The sequence below is a fragment of the Salmo salar genome, chromosome 09 (assembly GCF_965601325.2).
Source record: "Salmo salar chromosome 09, fSalSal1, whole genome shotgun sequence".
Lineage (NCBI taxonomy): Eukaryota > Metazoa > Chordata > Actinopteri > Salmoniformes > Salmonidae > Salmo > Salmo salar.
The window spans coordinates 40,351,741-40,357,740 of NC_138299.1; positions in this window are offsets into that span (position 1 = coordinate 40,351,741).

A 6,000-nucleotide genomic window follows, 5' to 3' on the forward strand; every position below is an offset into this window, starting at 1 on the left:
AAGTATTCACACCCCTGAGTCATACTTAGTAGAGTCGCCCTTGACAGTGATTACAGCTGTGAGTCTTTCTGGGGAAGTCTTTGCACACCTGAATTGTGCAACATTTGCCCATTATTCTTTTTAAAATTCTTCAAGCTCTGTCAAGTTGGTAGTTGATCATTTCTAGACAGCCATTTTCAAGTCTTGCCATAGATTTTCAAGCCGATTTAGGTCTAAACTGTAACTAGGCCACTCAGGAACATTCAATGTCATCTTGGTAAGTAACTCCAGTGTATATTTGGTTTTGTGTTTTAGGTTATTGTCCTGCCGAAAGGTAAATTTGTCTTCCAATCTTTGTTGGAAAGCAGAATGAACCAGATTTTCATGTAGGATTTTGCCTGTGCTTAGCTCTATAGTCCTTGCCAATGACAAGCATACCCATAACATGTTGCAGCCACCACCATGCTTGAAAATATGAAGAGTGGTACTCAGTTATGTTTTGTGTTGGATTTTCCCCAAACATTACACTTTGTATTCAGGACATAAAGTTCATTTCTTTGCCATATTTGTTGCAGTTCTACTGTAGTGCCTTGTTGCAAACATGATGCATTTTTGTTGAATATTTTTATTCTATACAGGCTTCCTTCTTTTCACTCTGTCATTTAGGTTGGTATTGTGGAGTAACTACAATGTTGTCCATCCTCAGTTTTCTCCTATCACAGCCATTCAACTCTGTAAGGGATATTCAATGTCTGCTTTTTTATTTTATCAATCTACCAATAGGTGCCCTTCTTAGCGAGGCATTGGAAAACCTCCACGGTATTTGTGGTTGAATGTGTGTTTGAAATTCAGTGCTCGACTGAGGGACCTTAGAGATAATTGTGGGGTACTGATATGAAGTAGTCATTCACAAATCATGTTAAGCACTATTAAGGCACACAGATTGAGTCCATGAAGCGTGTTATGTGACTTGTTATGCACATTTTTACTCCAGAACTTATTTAGGCTTGTCATAACAAAGGGGTTGAATACTTATTGACTTTTCAGCTTTTAATTTTTAATTCATTTGTACAAATTTCCAAAAACATAATTCCACTTTGACATTGTGGGTTATTATGTATAGGACAGTGACACACAATTTTAATTTCAGGCCGTAACACAACCAAATGTGGAAAAACGTCAAGGGGTGTGAATACTTTCAGAAGGCGCTGTTGCTGTCACTTTTAAAGAAAAACACACTGACTGGCACACCTGTCTTCTCTCTCCTCTCTAGACATTGAATGGAAGGACGTCTGTCACTGGGTAGCAAAACTGCTCATCCCCCTATCTGAAACCTGAGATTTGAGTGGACCCCTCTGCTGCTTGAGAGAGAGAGAGAGAGAGAGAGAGAGAGAGAGAGAGAGAGAGAGAGAGAGAGAGAGAGAAAGGGAGAGAGAGAGACAGAGAGTGAGAGAAAGACGGAGACTAAGAGAGACAGAGAGAGAGACAGACAGAGGGAGAGATAGACGGAGACACAAAGAGACATACATAGAGACAGAGGGACAGATAAGACAGAGAGAGAGAGAGAGAGAGAGAGAGAGAGAGAGAGAGAGAGAGAGAGACAAATAGACAGACAGAGAGACAGAGCGATACACAGTCAGAGAGAGGAGGGGCATGAGGGTTGCCCTTCTCAGAAAAGTAACGTGTTGTCTCATCTGCATCAGTGTATTACCTACTGTGGTCCAGTCCAGTAGCAGAGAAACGACATGGCCTCACCATGGAAGTCCGGAAGAAACTCCAAGGACATTGCCAACGTGATGCAAAAACTGCAAGGTAGATCTCATTCAATTGGGTTCTATTGGGGTACTGATACTTTGGATGTGTACGAAATGGCACCCTATGCCCTAGCTTATATAGTGCACTACTTTACATTTGGCCAGAGCTCTGACCAAACATAGTCCACTATATAGGGTATAGGATGCAATTTTAGACAAACCTTCTGTATATGTACTGTATGAATGCTGTGCCGCCTTGCTATTAATCTGATTCAATACCTTGGCTATGTGCTTGCATGCCTGGAGTTTGTTCAATACTTTGGCTCTGTGCCCAAATGTCTGGTGTTTGTTCAATACCTTGGCTCTGTGCCCGCATGTCTGGAGTTTGTTCAATACCTTGGCTCTGTGCCCGCATGTCTGGAGTTTGTTCAATACCTTGGCTATGTGCCCGCATGTCTGGAGTTTGTTCAATACCTTGGCTCTGTGCCCGCATGTCTGGAGTTTGTTCAATACCTTGGCTATGTGCCCGCATGTCAGGAGTTTGCTCAATAATATGTATCTGTGCCTGAATGTTTGGAGTTTGCCACGTTCCCCTGCATGGTAGAATGAACAATGCAGACTCTCCCAGACACACATATACAGACAAAGTTATTGTATTCTGTTCTATTCTGTTCTATATTATTCTAATCTATTCTACTCGAGTCTATTCTACTCGAGTCTATTCTACTCTATTCTATTATATTCTATTCTATTCCACTATATTCTATTCTATTTTACTCTATTATATTATCTTCCGCTCTATTCTACTCTATTCTATTCTATTCTATTCTACTATATTCTATTCTATTCCACTATATTCTATTCTACTTTATTATATTCTATTCTATTTTACTCTATTCTATTATCTTCTACTCTATTCTACTCTATTCTATTCAATTCTACTCTATTCTACTCTACTCTATTCTACTCTATTTTACTCTACACTACTATATTCTACTCTGTTCTATTATACTCTATACTATTCTACTCTATTTTATTCTACTCTATTCTACTCTATTCTATTATACTCTATTCTATTTTACTCTATTCAACTCTATTATACGCTATTCTATTCTATTATACTCTACTCTATTATACTCTATTCTATATTCTACTTTATGCTACTCTATTCTATTATACTCTATTCTATTCTATTATACTCTACTCTATTGTACTCTATTCTATTCTACTCTACTATATGCTATTCTACTCTATTCTATATTCTATTCCATTCTACTCTATTCTACTCTATTCTATTCTCTTCTACTATATGCTATTCTACTCTATTCTACTTTATTCAATATTCTACTCTATTCTATTCTACTCTATCTATAGTCTACTGTATTCTACTATATTCTATTGTACTCTATTCCACTATATTCTACTCTATTCTATTCTACTATATTCTATTCTATTCCACTAGATTCTATTCTACTTTATTCTATTCTATTATCTTCTAATCTATTCTACTGTATTCTATTCTATTCTACTCTACTCTACTCTATTCTACTCTACTCTATTCTGTTCTATTATTTTCTACTATATTCTATTCTATTCCACTATGTTCTGTTCGATTCTACTTTATTTTATTCTATTCTACTTTATTCTATTCTATTACATTCTACTCTACTCCATTCTACTCTATTCTATACTATTATATTCTACTCAATTCTACTGTATTCTACTCTACTCTATTCTTGTCACATTCGTCGTAAAGATGGGACCAAGGCGCAGCGGGAATGTGTATGCTCATCTTCTTGTTTATTGAGACGAAAACAAAACAACACACTTAATCAAAACAACAACGACGAAAAAACAGTCCTGTGAGACATACAGCTACACATGGAACAAACACCCCCTGCCACGCCCTGACCAAACTACAATAACAAACAACCCCTTTACTGGTCAGGACGTGACAATTTTACTCTATTCTACTCTACTCTACTCTACTCTATTCTATTCTACTCTACTCTATTCTTTTCTACTCAATTCTATTCTACTCAATTCTGTTCTACTCTATTCTACTGTATTCTACTCTACTGTATTCTACTCTATTCTATATTCTACTGTATTCTATTCTATTCTACTCTACTCTTCTCTATTCTATTCTTCTCTTCTCTCCTCTATTCTATTATATTCCTCTCTATTTTATTTTATTATATTCTATTCAATTCGGACACATCTCAAACAATATGCGGGGGCAGGTTCATTAAATAGTACACGCAAAACACCAGTCTCAACATGAACAGTGAAGAGGCGACTCCAGGATGCTGGCCTTCTAGGCAGAGTTCCTCTGTCCAGTGTCTGTGTTCATTTTCCCATCTTAATCTTTTATTTTTATTGGCCAGTCTAAGATATGGCTTTTTCTTTAAAACTCTGCCTAGAAGGCCAGCATCGCGGAGTCGCCTCTTCACTGTTGACGTTGAGACTGGTGTTTTGCGGGTACTATTTAATGAAGCTGCCAGTTGAGGACTTGTGAGGCATCTGTTTCTCAAACTAGACACTCTAATGTACTTGTCCTCTTGCTCAGTTGCGCACCGGGGCCTCCACTCCTCTTTCTATTCTGGTTAGAGCCAGTTTGCGCTGTTTTGTGAAGGGAGTAGTACACAGCGTTGTACGAGATCTTCAGTTTCTTGGAAATTTCTCACATGGAATAGCCTTCATTTCTCAGAACAAGAATAGACTGACGAGTTTCAGAAGAAAGTACTTTGTTTCTGGGCATTTTGAGCCTGTAATTGAACCCACAAATGCCGATGCTCCAGATACACAACTAGTCTAAAGAAGGCCAGTTTTATTGCTTCTTTAATTAGGACAACAGTTTTCAGCTGTGCTAACATAATTGCAAAAGGGTTTTCTAATGATCAATTAGCCTTTTAAAATTATAAACTTGTATTAGCTAACACAACGTGCCATTGGAACACAGGAGTGATGGTTGCGGATAATGGGCCTCTGTACACCTATGCAGATATTCCATACAAAATCTGTAATTTCCACTACAATAGTCATTTACAACATTAACAATGTCTACACTGTATTTCTGATGAATTTTATGTTATTTTAATGGACAAAAAAATGCTTTTCTTTCAAAAACAAGGACATTACTAAGTGACCCCAAACTTTTGAACGGTAGTGCATATTATTTTAAATATATATTTTTAAATATATATTTTTATTTTTAAATATCTTCCTTCTCTATTATTTTCCCTTAACCCTACCACCCCTCCCCTAATTGGAGTAAACTAATGGACTTAGGCTTAGACTTAGCCTAATGGACTTAGCCTAATGGACTTAGGCTTCTATGTCCAGCTTATACATACTATATACATTTTGTGGACACAGTGTATTTTATATTAGTTATCTTTTTTTATATATTTGTCTTTAGTCCCACCCTTCAGCTACCCTCAACCCCTCCCATCCATCTTTGAAGACCATCCAGTTTTGATTTCTAATTGCCATACATTTTCCAATTGCGCTGTGATTTTTCACATAGCTCCTACAGATTGTAAATTAAAGATACATTTTTTTGCTAAGAGTAATATTATATTATTGATCGATTGACTATGACTTTTCAAATCACCCAAAAAAACAATGTCTTGTTTGTAATGCATTGTCACTGAAGTGCTGCCGGGGGATAGGCTATGGCAGTCTAATTACATTGGAGAGAATGACTCCGATTCATTCATCCCAAAACAGTAAATAAGGAACCTCTTGTGTTTTCTTGTTGTTGTAGTCTTTTTGGGAACTAAAGTTAAAGTAATTGATAATTTCATTAAGGTAACTGATGAGATGCATTTAGAGAATTCCTGCAATAGAAGGAGTGGTCATTGAGCTACAAAGAGAAGCAGTGTTGTAGTTTGTCCCTAGATAAATGTTTAAATATATATATATATATATATATATATATATAGTGCAATAATATAGTGCAATAAGAATGAATTCTCAGAAATATGGCAGTTGGTTTCCAGAGCCATATATTACACATGGTTGGTGACATTGATATAAAACACCATATCCTGTTTGCTCTAAACCACACAAAATGTTCACGACACTTCCTCACTATGTATACTGAACAAAAATATAAATGCAACATGCAACAATTTCCATGATTTTACTGAGTTACAGTTCATATAAGTAAATCAGTCAATTGAAATAAATTCATTAGGCCCTAGTCTATGGATTTCACATGACTGGGCAGGAGTGCATAGGCCCACCCACTTTGGAGCAAGGC